Below are 26,045 nucleotides of genomic sequence, written 5' to 3'. Positions count from 1 at the left end.
ATAGCCAGCAGCTTTCTCTTGAGCCCTGCTCTGTGTGTCCGTTCACATATGGCGTTCGGTTCCACCCCTGCACTCCCATTGGCTCACTGGCTGTGGTTGACAGTAGTGGGCGCCAATGGCTCCCGCTTCTGGTTAGCCAATGAGGAAGAGACCTTGGAGATTCGCTGCTCTCGTGCACATCGCTGGATCAAGATGGGGCTCATGTAAGTATGAGGAGGAGGATTTGGGGGTGCTGCTGCACACAAACGTTTTTTTTTGCCTTCATGCATAGAATGCATGGAGGTAAAAAACAAGGAGCCTTACTTGGGGGGCAGTAAAAGCACAGCTCAACTTCAGGGGTTTTATCCACACCCTCCCCTTCTCAAACGCTAGAGCGAATGAGCCCTTGGTGTTTGATATTTAACTGCTTCCAGACCGCCTGCGACAGAAGGGCACGTACAGGCAGATTAACGTACCTGTAATTTGCCCTTTAAGAGGTGGCTTGCAGGCATGCCGGCCGGGAGCTTCGTGACCACGGGTCCCGCAAACTCGTCCGCGGGGATACCCACGATCGTCTCACGGAGAGGAAGAACAGGGAGATGCCGATGTAAACAAGCATCTCCCGTTCTGCCTAATGACAGTCACTGATCAGCTCTCCCTGTAATTGGGAGCTGTGATCAGTGTAGTGCCCCACACAGCCCCTCCCCCTAGTTAGAATCACTCCCTAGGACACATTTAACCCCTACAGCACCACCTAGTGGTTAACCCCTTCACTGCCAGTGACATTTTTACAGTAATCAATGCAATTTTTTAGCATTGACCGCCGTATTAATGCCAATGGTCCCAAAAATGTGTCAAAATTGTCTGATGTGTCCGCCATAATGTCGCAGTCAAGATATAAATCACTGATCGTTACTAGTAAAAAAAAAAAAAATCAATAAAAATGCCATAAAACTATGCCCTATTTTGTAGACGCTATAACTTTTGCACAAACCAATCAATAATCGCTAATTGCGATTTTTTTTATACCAAAAATATGTAGAAGAATACATATCGGCCTAAAGTGAGGAAAATAATGTTTTTTTGGGGGATATTTATTATAGCAAAAAGTAAAAAATATTTTTTTTTTTTGTTTATAGCGCAAAAAATAAAAACCGCAGAGGTGATCAAATACCACTAAAAGAAAGCTCTATTTGTGGGGGGGGGGGGGGGGGGGGGAAGGGGCATCAATTTTGTTTGGGAGCCACGTCGCACGACCGCGCAACTGTCAGTTAAAGCGAAGCAGTGCCGAATCGCAAAAAGTGCTCTGGTCAGGAAGGGGGTAAAATCTTCCAGGGCTGAAGCGGTTAAAGAACAAGCATAACAGGTGTTAGATCTCCTAATATCAAAGTCCAAAATGGTATGTGACCATTGTATTTACCAAGCTGAATCGCTCTGGTGAGGGGCTGTGTCTAGATAACAAAAGCACCCCCAAATGGAAAAGGGGGTCCTCAGAATAATCCAGATTTAAACGTAGAAGACGCGTTTGAAGCTTCATGTTGGAATTCCTGCCGATAATAATATCTTATGTTTAAACTGATTGGAGCGCAGGCATTTCCGAAGTCACATTATGTTTAAAGTGTCACTAAACCCCCATCGTAAAAAGGTTAAAGTGATTGTAAGGGTTCGTTTTTTTTTGTTTTTTCTTTATTAACCACTTTCAGACCGGACCAATTTGCTGGTCGAAGACCAGACCACTTTTTGCGATTCGGCACTGCGTCGCTTTAACTGACAATTGCGCGGTCGTGCGACGTGGCTCCCAAACAAAATTGACGTCCTTTTTTTCCCACAAATAGAGCTTTCTTTTGGTGGTATTTGATCACCCCTGCGGTTTTGTATTTTTTTGCGCTATAAACAAAAATAGAGCGACAATTTTGAAAAAAACGCATTATTTTTTACTTTTTGTTATAATAAATATCCCCCAAAAATATATAAAAAAACATTTTTTTCCCTCAGTTTAGGCCGATACGTATTCTTCTACATATTTTTGGTAAAAAAAATCGCAATAAGCGATTATTGATTGGTTTGCGCAAAAGTTATAGCGTTTACAAAATAGGTATAATTTTATAGCATTTTTATTAACAATTTTTTATTATTATTTTTTTTTACTAGTAATGGCGGCGATCAGCGATTTTTATTGTGACTGCGACATTGTGGGGGACCCATCGGACATTTTTGACACATTTTTGGGACCAATGTCATTAATACAGTAATCACTGCTATATAAATGCAGTGATTCCTGTGTAAATGACACTGGCAGTGAAAGGGTTAACCAGTGGGTGGCAGTGTAGGGGTTAAGTGTTCCTAGGGGTGTGTTACTAACTGTGGGGGGGTTGGGCTTTCATTTAGTGAACACTGATCTCTGCTCCAATCACATGGAGCAGAGATCAGCGTCACTAGTTGCTAGGCAGAATGGAGAAATGCTGTTTACACGGCATTTCCTCCATTCGGCCGCTCCGTGAGACGATCGCGGGTCCCACGATCGGACTCACGGGGGTCCCAACCAGCGAGGGAGCGCGCCGCCGCCGGCGCGCTCCCGATGGCAGGGCGGCATTGAATATTGGACGTACCTGTACGCCAATATGCCTGCCCGTGCCATTCTGTCGACGTACATCGTCGTGCGCTGGTCGGGAAGTGGTTAAATAAACATATCATACAGTAAAACCTTGGATTGCGAGTATAATTCATTCTGGAAACATGCTTGTAATCCAAAGCACTTGTATATCAAAGCGATTTTCCCCATAAGAAATAATGGAAACTCAAATGATTCGTTCCACATTCATTTATTCATAGGTCCTTCAGTTTATAGTCCATATAAAATATTATAGTAATGTGATAGGTTGTCTAACCATAAAATGTCCATCCACAAATGGAAGCCTCCCCAAGGGGATTAGAAACAAAATCCAGCAGAGGAGCTACAGAGTATGACAATGTAGACAATGTATGACTCAGCCCCGCCCCTCGAATCATTGATTTTGATTGGCAGCAGCAGGAGCCAATGGCTGCACTACTATCAATTTATCCAATCAAGAGCCGAGAACATCAGGCAGAGAGACGGCGTGTCCCCGTCAGGTGAAATTCCAGGGATTTGGTATTCGGTAAGTAAAATCCTTCATACTCATTCATTCGTTTTCTGTATTCTACAAAAATCCTGGTTGGTCCTGCTGTTCTCTATCTCCCCCTTCTGTCAATGCCCCCAATTCAGCTCAAGATTTTGCAGCTGTGGTGGCAGTTCTGCACATGCTTAGTTTTCAATGAGTTTTTATACTGAGCGTTTCCTCCCTATTACATCTGAGCAGCCACTATAGAGTCACACATGTGGGTCTATATATAGTGGTAAATGACAGCCCACTCCCTCCCTCCTCCTCCATTCCCACTAACCCCCTAAACACAATGGGGGCGGGAAATTACATGTAGATTAATGAAGGCTTCACCTCCCTCTTATTCTAAGACACAGGCTGCAGGGGCGTGACACAGATAGAAATCCACCCACACCATGTTATTGTCAAAAAATAATAATGTTTTGGTTTCAAATATATATTTGTATGACAATTTATAACAGTTTAATGATATTATTTATTTTTTATTCTTTATTCCAAAGGCGGTTTTGTTTATTTTGAACATGTGACCAGCAGCTAAAAGCTCCTCCTGCTTATGTTTCCCTGCAGACAGGCTGGGAGAGAGCTGGGTCATGTGACAGCTGGATATTGATTAGACCCCTTTCACACTGGGGCGCTTTGCAGGCGCTACAGCACTAAAAATATCGCCTGCAAAGCTCCCTGAAAGAGCCGCTCCATTCACTCCAGTGTGAAAGCCTCGAGGGCTTTCACATTGGAGCAGCGCACTGGTAGGACGGTAAAAAAGTCCTGCTAGCAGCATCTTTTTAGCGCTGAAGGAGTGGTGTGTATACTGCTCCTGCCCAGTTAAATCAATGGGGCAGCGCGGCTATACCGCCGGCAAAGCGCTTCTGCAGCAGCGCTTTGAGGGTGGTTTTAACCCTTTTTCGCCCGCTAGCGGAATACCTCCGCAAATAAAATAGCGGCGCTTTACCCCCAATGTCGCCTCTGCCCCAGTGTGAAAGGGGCCTTAGTAAAAAGGTACTTATGGTAGATCTTTTTTTTCATTAAAAGAAGCCCAGTGCCACCATCCACATAGAGAAATAGAAGGGACAATGTAAATTAAATAGTGTGTGTTTAGTATCACTTTGAGCCCTGATGAAGTGGGAGTATGTGTGAAAACCCAAAACGCGTTGGCTCTTTTGAACTATTCAATAAATATTCAACATATTATCCTTCTGGCCTATTACTATTATTGCAGCGCCCTCAATACACTTTACATATCCAGGTTTTTATAGCTGAAAAACAACAAAGAAAATGGCGCAAATCAGGACAACGAAAAAAGGTGGAATTAGAGTCCGAAAATTTATAAAATGTCCAGCGCCGTGACGTCACATCTGCCGGGATGTATGTTCCACGGATCCAGGAAGCTTTCAGACTAATTCAGTCCTTCACGCCCTTGCGGATTGTGAGGGGATCCGTCCGGGCGAGGACATCCTCATACAGCGTTACATGCTCCAGTCATATCTCCTTTGTGACTGTTATTCTTTTATCCACATTAAAGTGTTTCTATTGCTATACTTAGTTGGTGCTGGTCTCTCCCTTCTTAGTTTTTTTTATATCTGTCTGTGTCCATTTTAGGGAGATTTTTGTGCGTTCTGTGTTCCCTGAAAAATAAAAGGAAATTTCCCCAAAAGGAGAGAGAAAAATAAATAAATAAATAAAAATCACAGTTCTGATTGGGTGTCATTACCAGATTTTCCCTCTACACTCATTCTATTGGCAAACGTGAAGAAACGTTGGATGATCCCACCTACTTCCTCTTTCTCCTCCAATGGTCCCCTGGACAGGCGAGGTCAGATCTTCCCAAGGACACACACAGTAATACAATTTTACCAGAGGTTCTAACCCTCTTGCCATTTTATACAAAGCCAGAATGAATAAAGTTTTGGCTGGAGCTTCACTTTCCTTTAATATTATGGAGAATGCAACGGGAGGATTGGGAAAACCCCAGCATGTGCGGGAACACCCAAATCTCCAGGCCAAGAAATAAGGAGGTCCTGCTAATGAGGTCCACATAGAGATATAAAAAGCCGGGGGTTAAACTCAGTCTATATATAACTGAACACACATCACTGGTGGACTGACCCTTCGAAGAACAACTCCGGGCATAACAAAGCCAATGAGGAAGTCACTAATACAATACAGCTATTGCAGCAGTAGTATTGTTCAGTGAATTGAAGATAATCGAAGCGGTGTGCAAAGTAGACCAAGCATCAGATATACACTATATTGCCAAAAGTATTGGGACACCTTCCTTTACGCACGCATGGCCTTTAAAGCGGTAGTAAACCCGCAAATTTTTATTTTTTTTTATAACCACCTGCAAAGCAAAAGGCATATGCACCCCATACGAGCTCATTATGAAATACTTACCTTAGAACGAGGCCCTGACATCTGGCCCGATCCATGCCGAGGGAGCTGACATGCTCCCTCTGCGTTTCTTCTGGGTATCGCGGCTCCGACGCTGTGAGTGGCCGGAGCTGCGATATCGTCACTCCCGCACATGCGCGCGGGAGATTTCCTCCCGGCCGGGTCTGGCCACTGCCGGACTTTCAGCCGAGAATCCCCTTGTGCGCATGCGCCGCTGCAGTCAGCGGCGCATACCGAGGAGAATATCTCCTAAACCTGTACAGTTTATTTTTACCTACATTTTTTTTACCTATATTTTTTTACCTACAGGTAAGCCTTACTATAGGCTTTCCTGTAGGTAAAAGTAAAAAAAATTAGTATACAACCGCTTTAATGGCATCCCAGTCTTAGTCCGTAGGGTTCAATATTGAGTTGGCCCACCCTTTACAGTTACATAATTAGTAAGGTTGAATAAAGACACCAGTTCAACCTGAGTGAGTGTCTACAATTGTCCCTATCCCTGTACATTGTGTCTCATTAAGATGCTTTTCTCCATTATATATTAATTATTAAGGTACCCATATAGCGCCGTCAATTTCAGCAGCGCTCCACACATACATCACACACTCACATCGGTCCCTACCCTCAAGGAGCCCACAATCTAAGGTCCCCAACTCGCATTCATATACTAGGGCCAATTTTGGACATAAGACAATTAACCTACCAGCATGTCTTTGGAGTGTGGGAGGAAACCGGAGTGCCTGGAGGAAACCCACACAGACACAGGGAGAACATGCAGACTCCAGGCAGGTAGTGTCGTGGTTGGGATTTGAACCAGCGACCCTTTTTACTGCTAGGCGAGAGTGCTAACCACTGCACCACTGTGCTGCCCTGTTATAACAACTTCAACTCTTCAGGGAAGGCTGTCCACAAGGTTTAGGAGTGTGTCAATGGGAATGTTTGACCATTCTTCCAGAAACATATTTGTAAGGTCAGGCACTGATGTTGGACAAGAAGGCCTGGCTCACAGTCTCCACTCTAATTCATCCCAAAGGTGTTCTATCGGGTTGAGTTCAACTGTCCCGTCAGTCCTATGCAACTTCATTATCACACAGGGGGTACAAGGTTCTGCTCTCATGAACTCATGCTCTTAGCGGGAACTTTTCTTCCTCTTCTTTGGGTCTCATTTATGATGCCATCATGGTAGAGATGGGCAGGGACGCAATACCCAGGATATCAGCCAATTTGCATATTGAACCTGAAATCACAGCTTTAGTAATCAACATTATTTTAGGGGGGTAACTTCACTTTCATAGGGAAAAAAAATCAATGTAATAAAATTAAGCAAATAAAAAAATATTTTAGGATATACGACTGCTACACAAGTCGTATTGTAATTGAATGTTATTAAAAACAACCCTTTCCTATTCAATCTGCAGTGCTGTAATTTTCTGAAAATACAATGCAAAATGGCTACCTGGAAATGCTATCCCCTGCAACAAAAATTCAATTTCTGGTAAAGTACTTCCAAAGGGAATACACATCTAAAAGGGATGCCAACTCTGACACTTTCCTCAGAGCCCTGCAGGTGCAGCAGTTGACTGATAATTCTAAAATCATTCCCATTCACTTTGCACATGGACACAGACAAACGCCTATTTCTTCAGAATAACAAAAATGCAGAATTTTTTGTAATGTTTGTTAAAATCCCTGCACTGTACATAGATCACCCGGGAGGGGAATGTATTTTAGCAACAAAAGTGGAGTTCCTTTTTAAATCTAAACAGCTGTGCTATGAGAGACTACAAAAAAAAGATCCTTTAAACTTGAATTCCAGGCATAGTAATTTTTTACAGAGTTACATTGGTCCAGCTTGGACCAACTTGGCCCACCTCTCCACCTCATCCAATCAGAAAACACTTTGTATTCATTCAGAAAATGCAAAGCATTCTCTGAATGGCATCTCTGCTGAGCAGCCAACCTCCCTTCTTCTTTATCTTGTGTGGTGCCGGATAACGCATGTGATTCAGATAGGAATCGCACCGTATTCCTATTCACATCATATGCGATTACTTGAAGTGCAATTTGAGCCTATTTATTTTGTATGGGCTCAATCTGCATGAAAAATGTGCAGGCGTCTTTTTTTTTTTGCTGCACCAGATTCGGAATTACATGGGTGTTTTGCGACCTGTTTAGGGGGTGTCATTAATTTAACATTGACACTGGTGGCAAATTGCATGAACGGTGTGCGATTTTAATGCTGTGCAGGAAATGCAGTGATTCCTGAACGTTTTCCTGCACAGCATATACGTGAACAAGGGCCTAAACTCAAAAGGATCTTCTAGTTTATTTGACCTTCAAGAAGTGAGATACAAGCTTCTTTATTTGCTCCAAGTTTCTTGCTAGACCCCTGTTTTGGTGAGCCAAGGTGAAAAGCCCTGCTTTTATCTCCTTACATCAGACTGTGGCCCCTTGGCTTGCCTTTATCTGGCCCTGGGGCACTATTCCACCAAATGATACCAATGATAAGGCACCGTTCTCCCTGCTAACACCATCAATGGGGCATTATTGTTCCAATTGACACCTACAGTACCTGACCAAGAATGTGTTTCCATCATGCAGCATGCCCCAGGACTTGACATCATAAGGGGCGTGGTCACCGGGTGACATCGCCCGGTGACCACGCCACATGCCTATATAAGTGATTGCGCACCTCGCACACGGCATTACAGCGGAAGAGAGCGTCGTGTCAACATCGGAAAAAGAGAAGAGGGAAGAAGGACGAAGAAGACCGGGCCACCGCTAGAAAAAGAGCTGGAAGAAGATAGCGGAGGAGCCGGCAGAAGAACCAGAGACTGGGAGAAGAGTCTGGAGAGCGAGGAGAAGAACCAGAGAGCATGAAGGAGTCGGAAGAAGACCCCCGGAGCTGTCTAATAAATTACTTTAAAAACCTGTGTAGTGTTTTTTTATTGACACTTTTTTTCCCCAGGTGAATGGGTAGGGGTACGATGTACCCTATACTCATTCACATAGGGTGGGGGTCCGGGATCTGGGGGCCTCCCTTATTAAAGGGGGCTCCCAGATTCCGATAAGCCCCCCGCCCGCAGACCCCGACAACCAATGGCCAGGGTTGTCGGGAAGAGGCCCTTGTCCTCATCAACATGGGGACAAGGTGCTTTGGGGTGGGGGGCCCTACAGGGTGCCCCCCTTCCCCAAAGCACTCATCCCCCATGTTGAGGGCATGCGGCCTGGTACGGCTCAGGAGGAGGGGGGTGCTCGCTCGTCCCCACCCCCTTTCCTGACCAGCCGGGCTGTGTGCTCGGATAAGGGTCTGGTGTGGATTTTGGGGGGACCACCACGCCGTTTTTTCTGCGAAGGAGGTTCCCCTTAAAATCCATACCAGATCTAAGGGCCCTCGGCGGGGAACCCATGCCCTTTTATTTAAAATTTGGTGTGGAGTTCTCCCTAAAGATTCATACCAAACACAGTGCCTGGTATTGGCGGGGATCCAAGTCGGATCCCCGCACCAGTGTGAACCCGGCCTCAATGTCAGCAATGCTTGTCGCTCATTGGGAAAGGAAAAAACACTTTTCCTTTCCTGTTGCGAGCCGGCTCGGCGCTTTCTCCCACAACGGGGCTCGCAGGGTGTCAATCTCGCCGATAAAAGTGGCGAGATTGACACAATATCGTGGTCACCTACTGTACAATGGGTACTATTCTACCCAATAAAAGCCAATGATCGGGGCACTGATGCCGGAGCATTTTCTACTCCCATTGGCCATAGTTTGCCCCCCCCCCCCGAAGGACAGTAAACTGGTCCTTTGCTTAGAAAGTTTGGAGGCCCATGCCTGGAAGCTCAGTAATACCTCATTTACCGACTATCTCTCAATAAAAAAAAAAAAAAAAGGAGATTCGCTTAGAGATAGTAATGAGAACGTGAGCAACTTCCATTATGAAGAGCTTATAACCGTAAAAGAACATAAGGGAAACTAATGATCTGGTTGGTATTTCCGTTACTTGAAATGTGTTCTCCAATTAGAATCTCCAAGATACAGCATTTATTAAAAAAGTTGTCCATGACTTCTGAGCTGGTCTCAGTGTTTCAAAAGGTAAAATATAATTATCCCAAGTAGCTAGTAATAGGCCGTCACATTCAACTGAACGCGTGTGATGTGGAAGATGTTTCGAAGCTCCTCCGAGCCACTTCTTCAGTTCATTAGAATTGTAGACGTGGTTTGGAGATACTACAAAATGTCTTCAACATTACAGGACAAGTTCAGCAGAATATGACTACTACTAGCCATTCCATGACCTGGATAAGCAAGAACCCTCATAGGACTATGATCCCGAGTGTTCCAGAGAGAGTCATCTCCCAGAGGACACTAATCCAAGCGGAATGACAACTGTCACTCTAGATGTATGATGTGACGATTAATGAGGAATTGAATAATGTTCACTGACAGGAGATCTAAATAAAGGATAATATAAAAATGAATATGCAGCTTCTCATTAATGATCATCTGCAATTCCCGCAGACGGTAATGATGATAATCTCATCGCTTTCAGACGTACCTCTGACGGGAGAGAGAGAGATTTTAATCGCTTCCCATTCGAGACGAATGTTATCAGACTTCATAAAAGGAGAACAGACGGCCACAAAGGACAAACAAGTAATATAACAAATATATTGAAGGACTTTGTTAGAAAACTTCATGAGGACCCGTCGCATTTAAGGGAAACAAACTACTGGGTATCCGCAGACAGTAAGCCTTGTTGGGTTGAAGAGCAAACTTCAAAAATCTTTAGCAACCAACCGTATTTTCTAGCGACTGAAAAACATACATAAATACCATTCTGCATTTTCATGAGGGTACTTCATATACAGATCTGTAGATTCTCTCTAATCTGTGATCTGTATGCCAAGCAATGCAATCGCTATACCCTGAGGAACTGCGATTATTATAGGATAAGCCCATAGGTGTGCGCAGCCCATTGCATTACCAAAGCTGAAACACATACATACATAAATACACATACATACATAAATAAACATACATAAACACACACATACATAGATATACACACTATTAGGGCTGAAACAACTAATCGATTATGAAATTAATCGATTACTATTTTCATAATCAATTAATCGGCCAGTAACAAAATGGGGTTAAAGTTAATGAGTCTGATATTTACCAGATTGACCCTTTAATAGTATATACACTATATCTCTCCTCTAATAGTATATACACTATATCTCTCCTCTAATAGTATATACACTATATCTCTCCTCTAATAGTATATACACTATATCTCTCCTCTAATAGTATATACACTATATCTCTCCTCTAATATTATATACAGAATATCTCTCCTCTAATACTATATACAGTATATCTCTTCTAATGGTATATACAGTATATCTCTCCTCTAATGGTATATACTGTATCTCTCCTCTAATAGTATATACAATATATCCCCTCTAAGCCCTTGTACACACGGTCGGACATTCTGATGGACAATGTCCGATAGGACCGTGTTGTCAGATAATCCGACAGTGTGTGGGCTCCATCGGATGGTTTCCGTCGGAGTATCCGACGGACCAAGTTTTCCAGCTGGGCTATAAAATTTTCCGACAACATGATCCGATCGGACTTTGTCCGATCATGTGTAGAGAATTCCGATCAGACAAAGTGCCACGTATGCTCAGATCAAATATCTCCTCTAATAGTATATACAGTATATATCCCCTCTAATATATACAGTATATCTCTTTTGTCATTGTCAGTGGATTAGATATTTCGCTCCCTAACCATATAGTTGGTTATTTATATTTACCACTGCATATAGAGATATTTAAGAATAAATTGCCTTTTTTTTTTTACTTTACACATTAATTAAATTATACACCACACTTTTTTTTTTTAAGGCTATTAACCGATTAATCTAAACAATAATCGGTCAACTAATAGATTATGAAAATAATCGTTAGTTGCAGCCCTACACACTATGTTCCCAAAAAGTATTGGGACGCCTGCCTTTACACGCACATGAACTTTAATGTCATCCCAGTCTTAGTCCGTAGGGTTCAATATTGAGTTGGCCCACCCTTTGCAGCTATAACAGCTTAAATCAGGGGTATGCAACCCCTAAAGAGGTGATCTACCTGAACAACATAGGACGTTAACTCAAACTAAATGGTCCTTAAAGTTCACTTTAAACTCCTATCACCTCTTGCAGCTCAGCTGTTTCATCCACTGGGTGCTTATGTGGCAAAGACAGGTTGAGACAATTTCAAGAGATAACTGAAGACTTAGAAAAAGTGAAGGTTTTCATGCATAACAAACTTATTTAAAAATTCTCTGAATGATCAGGAGATTAAGAGAGAATAAAACACCACAGGAGACATCCATCTAAATTCAAGGGTCTCCAAACTTTTGAAACAAAGGACCAGTTTACTGCCCTTAAAACATTAGGAGGGCTGGACTGTGGCCAGTGGGAGCAGAAAATGCCCTGGTTTCAGTGGGAGTGGACAATGCCATAGGCTTGGTGGTCAGTGGTATTAAAAAAATTGCATTGTTGATGTCATTGGGAGGTACAGTCACCCATCGTTGGTGTCAGTGGGAGAATCAGTTCCCCACCCCTGGTATCATTGAGAGGAATAGTGCCCAGTCTTTGGTATCCATGGGAGAAGTAATTGCCTATCTCTGGTGTCAATGAGAGGACTAGTGCCCAGTCTTTGGTATCAATGGGAGAATTAGTTCCCCATACTTGGTGTCATTGAGAGTAATAGCACCCTGTCTTTGGTGTCAGTGGAAGGAATAGTGCGCCAAGGGCCAGATAAAGGTAAGCAAAGGGCCGTAGTTTGGAGACTACTGATCTTAATATAATAGTGGATATCACAAGTAACTTACTTAAAAGTTATCAAAAAAGTAGGGCCATCTGTAGGGTTTCTTGAAACCCATTAGAGCAGTGGTTCTCAACCTTACTAGTGCCGTGACCCCTTGAATAAATTTCCCAAGTTGTGGGGACCCCTAACAGTAAAATTATTTCCCACAGACATTTAGCGCTCCCTGAGTCCCTTCCACTCGTACAGTATTAAAACCCCTTATGGTACATTTTAGGATGTACCACTCTTTCTCTTTACTCTCCTTTTATCTCTCTCTATCCTAATTTCTTGCTTTTTTTCCCCCCATGGCTCTCTCTAGCCATCTTTCTTAGTCTTTCTCTTATTCTTTCTTCTCCCTTTTTTCTTTCCCCCTCTTTTCCTCTCCCTTCCACGTATTCTCTATTTTTATTCCTTCTCTTACTTCTTGTTGGGAATGGAATGAGTGGCGGGGCTGGGGGGGGTTTGAGGGGGCTGGGGTGGGGGGGGGTTTGAGGGGGCTGGGGTGGGGGGGGGGAATTCTGATCCGCCAACTTGAGGTGCTCTTGATCAAGGTCATCTGCTGATCTGAGAACTGTAGTGAGGACTTTTAATGGCAACTCTAATCACAGATAGTGTTACTCACTGTGTCTCCGACTTTGTGGTGTCTTGTAGCAGTGACACCTATGCCGAAATCAGCAGATAGGGCAGTGATGGCGAACCTTGGCACCCCAGATGTTTTGGAACTACATTTCCCATGATGCTCACCTATACTGCAGAGTACATGAGCATCATGGGAAATGTAGTTCCAAAACATCTGGGGTGCCAAGGTTCGCCATCACTGAGATAGGGTCTCCTCCAGCCCCTCCCTCTTCACATTCCTCACCAAGCAGCTGACCTCTAGTCTCTGCCCCCCAGCCATGCCATGAACTGAATAGGAGGCTGAGGAGATCTGAGTGGGCGGCCCTGGGCTCCGGGGACAGCCCTGCTGTGTGGCCATGAAATGGCTGGGAGAGCAGCATTGGCTTCAGGAACAGCCCAGGATTCGGTGACCCCTGGCAAATCGTCATTTGACCCCCCCCCCCCTCCATGGGGGTTACGACCCCCAGGTTGAGAACCAGTGCATTAGAGCACCAGGCAACCTATTGGAGAGCAGGTGGAGAATATATTAGTCATCATGCTGGTCTGATGGATGGTCATGCTCAATGCTCATCAGGGAGTTTCTGAATGATCTTGCACTGTGCACAGTTTAGATCCCAGTGTGTAATGTATGCAATATAATTTGCCCCAAAATGAATGAGGGTGAGGTCAACATAGGCACCCATTGTGCAAAAAAAAGAGCATCAAGAATGTTCACGTCAAAAATGTATGCATTTATTGGTCAGATATTGGTATAATACACCAGCAACACATTTTGTGGGCCAAAGTGATGCAACAAAATGCGTTGGTGGTGTATTTCACCAATATCTGACCAATAAATACATACTTTTCGACATGAACATTCTTGAAGCTCTTTCTTCAACAACACGTGCCTCCGCTGACCTCACCTTCCATCTTTTTTGGGTAAAAGAATATCTACAACAAAAAAACTTGACTAAAAACAAGAAGAAATTATTTTACTGTTCTGCAATGGCCACTGCAACTGCAAGAAAGGAGTTTTTATTTTTTTCCTTGAGATTCTCGGATTGTTGTTGACAAGCTAACGAAGACGAAGGACCTCGGTCTCCCACCGCTCTCTAAAAAAGCAACCGTATAATTTCATTCAATCAGCATGTGAGGCGACGAAAGCTCAAGTTAACCTGCAGGATAATATAAATTAATTAAATAAAAGATGAAAGTGCCCCGTGGCACTCTTTTAAACTTATTAGAATTTTGGGCTTTTCAGCCTGGTCACCGCATCCCGCAGCGAGTACAGTCTTTAAATATATAGTACAAATGCGCAATTCATTCTAATAAGAACGCTCATAACATATGTGTACTGGTTCATTCCAATGGCCAGAAAACAGCAAGCAATATACAAGAAAAGAAATAAATAAGCAAATTTCAAAAGAACTGAGCTCTGTACCGACAAAACAAGGCAGGGTGAGGGCAAGGTTCTAGTTTCCAATATTGTCTGTGGTCTCCCTGCACCTGATCCCCCCCCGACTTACCATCAGGGCCATCTTTAACACAGGGCAAAAGGGGCAGCTGTCCCAGGCCCAGTCTTTGTTGTGGGGCCCAAGGCAGCTTCCCCTTGAACCTGCACATAGTTGATAAGTGGATTAGGAAGGGCTCAAGAAAATTTTTGTGCAAAATTAAAGACGGCCCTGTTTACCTTGTCTAGCTCTGCACTGTGCCTCTGTGTGGTGGTGGTCATATTGGTAGAGGTACGGCTTTGCTTCCTCATATTACATATATGGCGAGGCTAAATGTTTTAAATTAAATTATCCATGCGCCCTTGACACCACCAACTGTGGAAGGGTGTTCCACATCCTTACCGCTCCGACAGTAAAGAACCCCTCAGGTTAAACAGCGTCTTGTCTGACTTCACTGAGTGGCTACGTGTCTTCCTAAAAAGAGACCTAATATTGAAAAGTCCCCCCCCATGCTAGAATCACCATTTAGAGATTTGTATATTGCAATCATATTTCCTCCTAAAGATAAGCTGCAGGCTCCTTCTGAAAAAAATTAAACAACGGCAGCTACAAATACTAATATATCAGGGAATTTACCTGTTCAGGAATCCAGGGGGGTCCTCATCCGACCCGGATACCAGGTGCTGGCACCAGGGCAGTCTTTAAGGCAAGGCAAAAGGGGCAGCTGCCTTGGGCCCTGTCATTGTTGTGGGGCCCAAAGCAGCTGCCTCATACTTGCCAACTATCCCAGTTTAAATTCCTTTGAAGTTTTAGTGCTGTGCTGTGTCCCAATATCTCAGTGTGAATTGCTGCTACTAATGCTGCCCAGCTCTGCCTTATTGTTGTTTACAAATGACTCACCTGCAGACCCTGTGTTTACATGTAAATAACCAGCATTCATATGTAAATAGCGGCGGCATTCATAAGTAAATACTGTGGCGGGCGGTATTGATATGTAAATAAAGGCGGCATTCATATGTATATCATGCCCCCCTGCAGTGAGGAGAAGATGTGCTGCAACCTTTAGCAACCAATCAGTGAGCAGTAATACTGTACAGTAATCTCTAGCAACCAATTAACAAGCAGAAATAATTTGCTGTAACCTCTAGAAACTAATCAGTGAGCCGTAATGTGTGCTGTAACCTCTAGCAATCAGTCAGTAAGCAGTAATGATATGATGTAACCGCTGGCAACCATTCGCAATAGTTCCTGATCTGATACAGTAAACTGATTTTAAATCTAGCTGCTATTTAGTGTATGTCTCAGAGCAGATGGAGAGTGAAATTACATGGGGGGGGGGCGCCAAGAAAATGTTTGCCCAGGGTCCAATCAATAATAAAGACAGCCCTGGTTGGCACCACCATCTTGACTGAGGGAAACCGGCCAGGACGGAGGGCGAAATGAGCCAGAAGTGGGAGTGGGTACCTGTCAAAACCAGGTACTTGCTCCCTCCAAAAAGGTGCCAAATGTGGCAGCGGAGATGGAACTCCACTTTAAAGGCGTTGTAAAGGCAGTTTTTTTTATCTTGATGCATTCAAATAAAAACCTTCTGTGTGTAGCAGCCACAACAGCCCCCCCCCCATTACTTGCCTGATCCCCACCACTCTCCAGAAATCTCCACGAGTGTATTAGCCGTCCTGATTGGAGAAAACCCTTTGATTGCCCCTGCTGTTAACACCTTCCCTGCCATTGTCATTAGTATAGTAACATTTTTTTTTTTTTTTTTTAGCGCTGATCACTATTTTAGTGTCACTGGCCCCCAAAAAATGTCAGTCGTAGCCCTGCTAAAAAAATAAAAATAAAAAAAAATTCTGATTGCCGCCATTACTAGTAATAAAAAAAAAAACTTCCATGAATTCGATGAAGAAATGCAATTTTTTTACATTTTTTTTATTGGATATGTTTTATAGCAGAAAGTAAAAAAATATTGTCTTTTTCAAAATTGTTGGTCTTTTTGTTTATAGTGCAAAAAATAAAACCTGCAGAGGTGATCAAATACCACCAAACAATATTTGTTGGAAAAAAAGAACATCAAATTTTATCTGGGTACAACGTCGCATGGCCGCGCAATTGTCAGCTAAAGTAACGCAGTGCCATATCGCGAAAATTGGCCTGGTCATGAAGGGGGGGGGGGGGGAATAAACCTTCCGGGGGAAGAAGTGGTTAATAAAGGTTAATGATTTTTTATTTTTTTTCTATATATATTGCGTTATTCTCTTTGGAGCCATGAAGTCTCATTGTTTTTTCTCCCTTTATGTTCTCCGTTTAGGGGGCTGGTCTTTTCTTCATGCTTAGCATTCCTAAATGTTCCATATGCCATAGCAAAACCTTCACTTTTTCAGGTCCTCTTTAAAAACACTTACCAACCATTGCTTTAAATATTGTAGAACCTACAGTGTACAGCGATTAGAACCTACAGTATACAGCGGTTAGAACCTACAGTATACTGCGATTAGAACCTACAGTATACTGCGAATAGAACCTACAGTATACTGCGATTAGAACCTACAGTATACTGCGATTAGAACCTACAGTATACTGCGATTAGAACCTACAGTATACTGCGATTAGAACCTACAGTATACTGCGATTAGAACCTACAGTATACTGCGATTAGAACCTACAGTATACAGCGATTAGAACCTACAGTATACAGCGATTAGAACCTACAGTATACTGCGATTAGAACCTACAGTATACAGCGATTAGAACCTACAGTATACAGCGATTAGAACCTACAGTATACTGCGATTAGAACCTACAGTATACTGCGATTAGAACCTACAGTATACAGCGATTAGAACCTACAGTATACAGCGATTAGAACCTACAGTATACAGCGATTAGAACCTACAGTATACAGCGATTAGAACCTACAGTATACAGCGATTAGAACCTACAGTATACAGTAATTAGAACCTACAGTATACTGCAATTAGAACCTACAGTATACTGCAATTAGAACCTACAGTATACTGCAATTAGAACCTACAGTGTACAGCGGTTAGAACCTACAGTATACTGCGATTAGAACCTACAGTATACTGCGAATAGAACCTACAGTATACTGCGATTAGAACCTACAGTATACTGCGATTAGAACCTACAGTATACTGCGATTAGAACCTACAGTATACTGCGATTAGAACCTACAGTATACTGCGATTAGAACCTACAGTATACTGCGATTAGAACCTACAGTATACAGCGATTAGAACCTACAGTATACAGCGATTAGAACCTACAGTATACTGCGATTAGAACCTACAGTATACAGCGATTAGAACCTACAGTATACTGCGATTAGAACCTACAGTATACTGCGATTAGAACCTACAGTATACTGCGATTAGAACCTACAGTATACAGCGATTAGAACCTACAGTATACAGCGATTAGAACCTACAGTATACAGCGATTAGAACCTACAGTATACAGCGATTAGAACCTACAGTATACAGCGATTAGAACCTACAGTATACAGTAATTAGAACCTACAGTATACTGCAATTAGAACCTACAGTATACTGCAATTAGAACCTACAGTATACTGCAATTAGAACCTACAGTATACAGCTATTAGAACCTACAGTATACTGCGATTAGAACCTACAGTATACTGCGATTAGAACCTACAGTATACTGCGGTTAGAACCTACAGTATACAGCGATTAGAACCTACAGTATACAGCGATTAGAACCTACAGTATACAGCGATTAGAACCTACAGTATACTGCGATTAGAACCTACAGTATACTGCGATTAGAACCTACAGTATACTGCGATTAGAACCGACAGTATACTGCGATTAGAACCGACAGTATACTGCGATTAGAACCTACAGTATACTGCGGTTAGAACCTACAGTATACTGCGGTTAGAACCTACAGTATACTGCGATTAGAACCTACAGTATACAGCAATTAGAACCTACAGTATACAGCAATTAGAACCTACAGTATACAGCAATTAGAACCTACAGTATACTGCGATTAGAACCTACAGTATACTGCGATTAGAACCTACAGTATACAGCAATTAGAACCTACAGTATACAGCAATTAGAACCTACAGTATACAGCAATTAGAACCTACAGTATACAGCAATTAGAACCTACAGTATACAGCAATTAGAACCTACAGTATACAGCAATTAGAACCTACAGTATACAGCAATTAGAACCTACAGTATACAGCAATTAGAACCTACAGTATACTGCAATTAGAACCTACAGTATACTGCAATTAGAACCTACAGTATACTGCGATTAGAACCTACAGTATACTGCGATTAGAACCTACAGTATACAGCGATTAGAACCTACAGTATACTGCGATTAGACCCGACAGTATACTGCGATTAGAACCTACAGTATACTGCGATTAGAACCTACAGTATACTGCAATTAGAACCTACAGTATACTGCGATTAGAACCTACAGTATACTGCGATTAGAACCTACAGTATACTGCGATTAGAACCTACAGTATACTGCGATTAGAACCTACAGTATACTGCAATTAGAACCTACAGTATACTGCAATTAGAACCTACAGTATACTGCGATTAGAACCTACAGTATACTGCGATTAGAACCTACAGTATACTGCGATTAGACCCTACAGTATACTGCGATTAGAACCTACAGTATACTGCGATTAGAACCTACAGTATACTGCAATTAGAACCTACAGTATACTGCGATTAGAACCTACAGTATACTGCGATTAGAACCTACAGTATACTGCGATTAGAACCTACAGTATACTGCGATTAGAACCTACAGTATACTGCGATTAGAACCTACAGTATACTGCGATTAGAACCTACAGTATACTGCAATTAGAACCTACAGTATACTGCGATTAGAACCTACAGTATACTGCAATTAGAACCTACAGTATACTGCGATTAGAACCTACAGTATACTGCAATTAGAACCTACAGTATACTGCGATTAGAACCTACAGTATACAGCGATTAGAACCTACAGTATACAGCGATTAGAACCTACAGTATACAGCGATTAGAACCTACAGTATACAGCGATTAGAACCTACAGTATACTGCGATTAGAACCTACAGTATACTGCAATTAGAACCTACAGTATACTGCAATTAGAACCTACAGTATACTGCAATTAGAACCTACAGTATACTGCGATTAGAACCTACAGTATACTGCGATTAGAACCTACAGTATACTGCGATTAGAACCTACAGTATACAGCGATTAGAACCTACAGTATACTGCAATTAGAACCTACAGTATACTGCAATTAGAACCTACAGTATACAGCTATTAGAACCTACAGTATACAGCTATTAGAACCTACAGTATACTGCGATTAGAACCTACAGTATACTGCGATTAGAACCTACAGTATACTGCGATTAGAACCTACAGTATACTGCGGTTAGAACCTACAGTATACTGCGATTAGAACCTACAGTATACTGCGGTTAGAACCTACAGTATACAGCGATTAGAACCTACAGTATACAGCGATTAGAACCTACAGTATACTGCGATTAGAACCTACAGTATACTGCAATTAGATTATACTGCGATTAGAACCGACAGTATACTGCGATTAGAACCTACAGTATACAGCGATTAGAACCTACAGTATACTGCGATTAGAACCTACAGTATACTGCGGTTAGAACCTACAGTATACTGCGGTTAGAACCTACAGTATACTGCGGTTAGAACCTACAGTATACTGCGGTTAGAACCTACAGTATACAGCAATTAGAACCTACAGTATACAGCAATTAGAACCTACAGTATACTGCAATTAGAACCTACAGTATACTGCAATTAGAACCTACAGTATACTGCAATTAGAACCTACAGTATACTGCAATTAGAACCTACAGTATACTGCAATTAGAACCTACAGTATACTGCGATTAGAACCTACAGTATACAGCGATTAGAACCTACAGTATACAGCGATTAGAACCTACAGTATACTGCGATTAGAACCTACAGTATACTGCGATTAGAACCTACAGTATACAGCGATTAGAACCTACAGTATACTGCAATTAGAACCTACAGTATACTGCAATTAGAACCTACAGTATACTGCAATTAGAACCTACAGTATACTGCAATTAGAACCTACAGTATACTGCGATTAGAACCTACAGTATACTGCGATTAGAACCTACAGTATACAGCGATTAGAACCTACAGTATACAGCAATTAGAACCTACAGTATACTGCGATTAGAACCTACAGTATACAGCAATTAGAACCTACAGTATACTGCAATTAGAACCTACAGTATACTGCAATTAGAACCTACAGTATACAGCGATTAGAACCTACAGTATACAGCGATTAGAACCTACAGTATACAGCGATTAGAACCTACAGTATACTGCGGTTAGAACCTACAGTATACTGCGATTAGAACCTACAGTATACTGCGATTAGAACCTACAGTATACAGCGATTAGAACCTACAGTATACAGCGATTAGAACCTACAGTATACAGCGATTAGAACCTACAGTATACTGCGGTTAGAACCTACAGTATACAGCGATTAGAACCTACAGTATACTGCGGTTAGAACCTACAGTATACTGCGGTCAGCGATTAGAACCTACAGTATACAGCGATTAGAACCTACAGTATACAGCGATTAGAACCTACAGTATACTGCGATTAGAACCTACAGTATACAGCGATTAGAACCTACAGTATACTGCGATTAGAACCTACAGTATACTGCAATTAGAACCTACAGTATACTGCGATTAGAACCTACAGTATACTGCGATTAGAACCTACAGTATACAGCGATTAGAACCTACAGTATACTGCGATTAGAACCTACAGTATACTGCGATTAGAACCTACAGTATACTGCAATTAGAACCTACAGTATACTGCGATTAGAACCTACAGTATACTGCGATTAGAACCTACAGTATACAGCGATTAGAACCTACAGTATACTGCGATTAGAACCTACAGTATACAGCGATTAGAACCTACAGTATACTGCGATTAGAACCTACAGTATACAGCGATTAGAACCTACAGTATACTGCGATTAGAACCTACAGTATACTGCGATTAGAACCTACAGTATACAGCGATTAGAACCTACAGTATACTGCGATTAGAACCTACAGTATACAGCGATTAGAACCTACAGTATACTGCGATTAGAACCTACAGTATACAGCGATTAGAACCTACAGTATACAGCGATTAGAACCTACAGTATACAGCGATTAGAACCTACAGTATACAGCGATTAGAACCTACAGTATACAGCGATTAGAACCTACAGTATACAGCGATTAGAACCTACAGTATACAGCGATTAGAACCTACAGTATACTGTAATTAGAACCTACAGTATACTGCAATTAGAACCTACAGTATACTGCAATTAGAACCTACAGTATACAGCTATTAGAACCTACAGTATACTGCGATTAGAACCTACAGTATACTGCGGTTAGAACCTACAGTATACAGCGATTAGAACCTACAGTATACAGCGATTAGAACCTACAGTATACAGCGATTAGAACCTACAGTATACTGCAATTAGATTATACTGCGATTAGAACCTACAGTATACTGCGATTAGAACCGACAGTATACTGCGATTAGAACCTACAGTATACTGCGATTAGAACCTACAGTATACTGCGGTTAGAACCTACAGTATACTGCGGTTAGAACCTACAGTATACTGCGGTTAGAACCTACAGTATACTGCGGTTAGAACCTACAGTATACTGCGGTTAGAACCTACAGTATACTGCGGTTAGAACCTACAGTATACTGCGATTAGAACCTACAGTATACTGCGATTAGAACCTACAGTATACAGCAATTAGAACCTACAGTATACTGCAATTAGAACCTACAGTATACAGCGATTAGAACCTACAGTATACTGCGATTAGAACCTACAGTATACTGCGATTAGAACCTACAGTATACTGCGATTAGAACCTACAGTATACTGCGGTTAGAACCTACAGTATACTGCGGTTAGAACCTACAGTATACTGCGGTTAGAACCTACAGTATACTGCGGTTAGAACCTACAGTATACTGCGGTTAGAACCTACAGTATACTGCGGTTAGAACCTACAGTATACTGCGGTTAGAACCTACAGTATACAGCAATTAGAACCTACAGTATACAGCAATTAGAACCTACAGTATACAGCAATTAGAACCTACAGTATACTGCGATTAGAACCTACAGTATACTGCGATTAGAACCTACAGTATACAGCAATTAGAACCTACAGTATACAGCAATTAGAACCTACAGTATACTGCGATTAGAACCTACAGTATACTGCAATTAGAACCTACAGTATACAGCTATTAGAACCTACAGTATACAGCTATTAGAACCTACAGTATACAGCAATTAGAACCTACAGTATACTGCAATTAGAACCTACAGTATACTGCAATTAGAACCTACAGTATACTGCAATTAGAACCTACAGTATACTGCGATTAGAACCTACAGTATACTGCGATTAGAACCTACAGTATACAGCGATTAGAACCTACAGTATACAGCGATTAGAACCTACAGTATACAGCGATTAGAACCTACAGTATACAGCGATTAGAACCTACAGTATACTGCGATTAGAACCTACAGTATACTGCGATTAGACCCTACAGTATACTGCGATTAGAACCTACAGTATACAGCGATTAGAACCTACAGTATACAGCGATTAGAACCTACAGTATACTGCGATTAGAACCTACAGTATACAGCGATTAGAACCTACAGTATACAGCGATTAGAACCTACAGTATACAGCGATTAGAACCTACAGTATACTGCGATTAGACCCTACAGTATACTGCGATTAGACCCTACAGTATACTGCGATTAGAACCTACAGTATACAGCGATTAGAACCTACAGTATACTGCGATTAGAACCTACAGTATACAGCGATTAGAACCTACAGTATACTGCGATTAGAACCTATAGTATACTGCGGTTAGAACCTACAGTATACAGCGATTAGAACCTACAGTATACTGCAATTAGAACCTACAGTATACTGCGATTAGAACCTACAGTATACAGCGATTAGAACCTACAGTATACTGCGATTAGAACCTACAGTATACTGCAATTAGAACCTACAGTATACTGCAATTAGAACCTACAGTATACTGCAATTAGAACCTACAGTATACAGCTATTAGAACCTACAGTATACTGCGATTAGAACCTACAGTATACTGCGATTAGAACCTACAGTATACTGCAATTAGAACCTACAGTATACTGCAATTAGAACCTACAGTATACAGCTATTAGAACCTACAGTATACAGCTATTAGAACCTACAGTATACTGCGATTAGAACCTACAGTATACTGCGGTTAGAACCTACAGTATACAGCGATTAGAACCTACAGTATACAGCGATTAGAACCTACAGTATACTGCGATTAGAACCTACAGTATACAGCTATTAGAACCTACAGTATACTGCAATTAGAACCTACAGTATACAGCTATTAGAACCTACAGTATACAGCTATTAGAACCTACAGTATACTGCGATTAGAACCTACAGTATACTGCGATTAGAACCTACAGTATACTGCGGTTAGAACCTACAGTATACTGCGATTAGATTATACTGCGATTAGAACCTACAGTATACTGCAATTAGATTATACTGCGATTAGAACCGACAGTATACTGCGATTAGAACCGACAGTATACTGCGATTAGAACCTACAGTATACTGCGGTTAGAACCTACAGTATACTGCGGTTAGAACCTACAGTATACTGCGGTTAGAACCTACAGTATACTGCGATTAGAACCTACAGTATACTGCGATTAGAACCTACAGTATACAGCAATTAGAACCTACAGTATACAGCGATTAGAACCTACAGTATACTGCGATTAGAACCTACAGTATACTGCGATTAGAACCTACAGTATACTGCGATTAGAACCTACAGTATACAGCAATTAGAACCTACAGTATACAGCAATTAGAACCTACAGTATACTGCAATTAGAACCTACAGTATACTGCAATTAGAACCTACAGTATACTGCAATTAGAACCTACAGTATACTGCGATTAGAACCTACAGTATACTGCGATTAGAACCTACAGTATACAGCGATTAGAACCTACAGTATACAGCGATTAGAACCTACAGTATACAGCGATTAGAACCTACAGTATACTGCGATTAGAACCTACAGTATACTGCGATTAGAACCTACAGTATACTGCGATTAGAACCTACAGTATACTGTGATTAGAACCTACAGTATACTGCGATTAGAACCTACAGTATACAGCGATTAGAACCTACAGTATACAGCGATTAGAACCTATAGCATACTGCGGTTAGAACCTACAGTATACTGCGGTTAGAACCTACAGTATACAGCGATTAGAACCTACAGTATACTGCGATTAGAACCTACAGTATACAGCGATTAGAACCTACAGTATACTGCGATTAGAACCTACAGTATACTGCAATTAGAACCTACAGTATACTGCAATTAGAACCTACAGTATACTGCAATTAGAACCTACAGTATACAGCTATTAGAACCTACAGTATACTGCGATTAGAACCTACAGTATACTGCGATTAGAACCTACAGTATACTGCAATTAGAACCTACAGTATACTGCAATTAGAACCTACAGTATACAGCTATTAGAACCTACAGTATACAGCTATTAGAACCTACAGTATACTGCGATTAGAACCTACAGTATACAGCGATTAGAACCTACAGTATACTGCGATTAGAACCTACAGTATACAGCTATTAGAACCTACAGTATACTGCAATTAGAACCTACAGTATACAGCTATTAGAACCTACAGTATACAGCTATTAGAACCTACAGTATACTGCGATTAGAACCTACAGTATACTGCGATTAGAACCTACAGTATACTGCGGTTAGAACCTACAGTATACTGCGATTAGATTATACTGCGATTAGAACCTACAGTATACTGCAATTAGATTATACTGCGATTAGAACCGACAGTATACTGCGATTAGAACCGACAGTATACTGCGATTAGAACCTACAGTATACTGCGATTAGAACCTACAGTATACAGCAATTAGAACCTACAGTATACAGCAATTAGAACCTACAGTATACAGCAATTAGAACCTACAGTATACAGCAATTAGAACCTACAGTATACAGCAATTAGAACCTACAGTATACAGCAATTAGAACCTACAGTATACAGCAATTAGAACCTACAGTATACTGCAATTAGAACCTACAGTATACTGCAATTAGAACCTACAGTATACTGCGATTAGAACCTACAGTATACTGCGATTAGAACCTACAGTATACAGCGATTAGAACCTACAGTATACTGCGATTAGACCCTACAGTATACTGCGATTAGACCCGACAGTATACTGCGATTAGAACCTACAGTATACTGCAATTAGAACCTACAGTATACTGCAATTAGAACCTACAGTATACTGCGATTAGAACCTACAGTATACTGCGATTAGAACCT

The 26,045-nt window shown here is 41.6% G+C and overlaps 1 protein-coding gene across 4 annotated transcripts in view; it reads right to left on the bottom strand.

The window, feature by feature from the left end:
- Window positions 1–26,045, bottom strand: part of LDLRAD3 (low density lipoprotein receptor class A domain containing 3) — a 249,087-nt gene that overhangs the window by 119,022 nt on the left and 104,020 nt on the right. The window lies entirely within an intron of this gene.

This window comes from Lithobates pipiens, unplaced genomic scaffold (assembly GCF_037356315.1).
Source record: "Lithobates pipiens isolate NorthernLeopardFrog02 unplaced genomic scaffold, aLitPip1_a1.2 Scaffold_10, whole genome shotgun sequence".
NCBI classification, from domain to species: Eukaryota; Metazoa; Chordata; class Amphibia; order Anura; family Ranidae; genus Lithobates; species Lithobates pipiens.
Note: the sequence above shows the minus strand (reverse complement) of the source record. Positions and strands in the feature narration are given on the sequence as shown.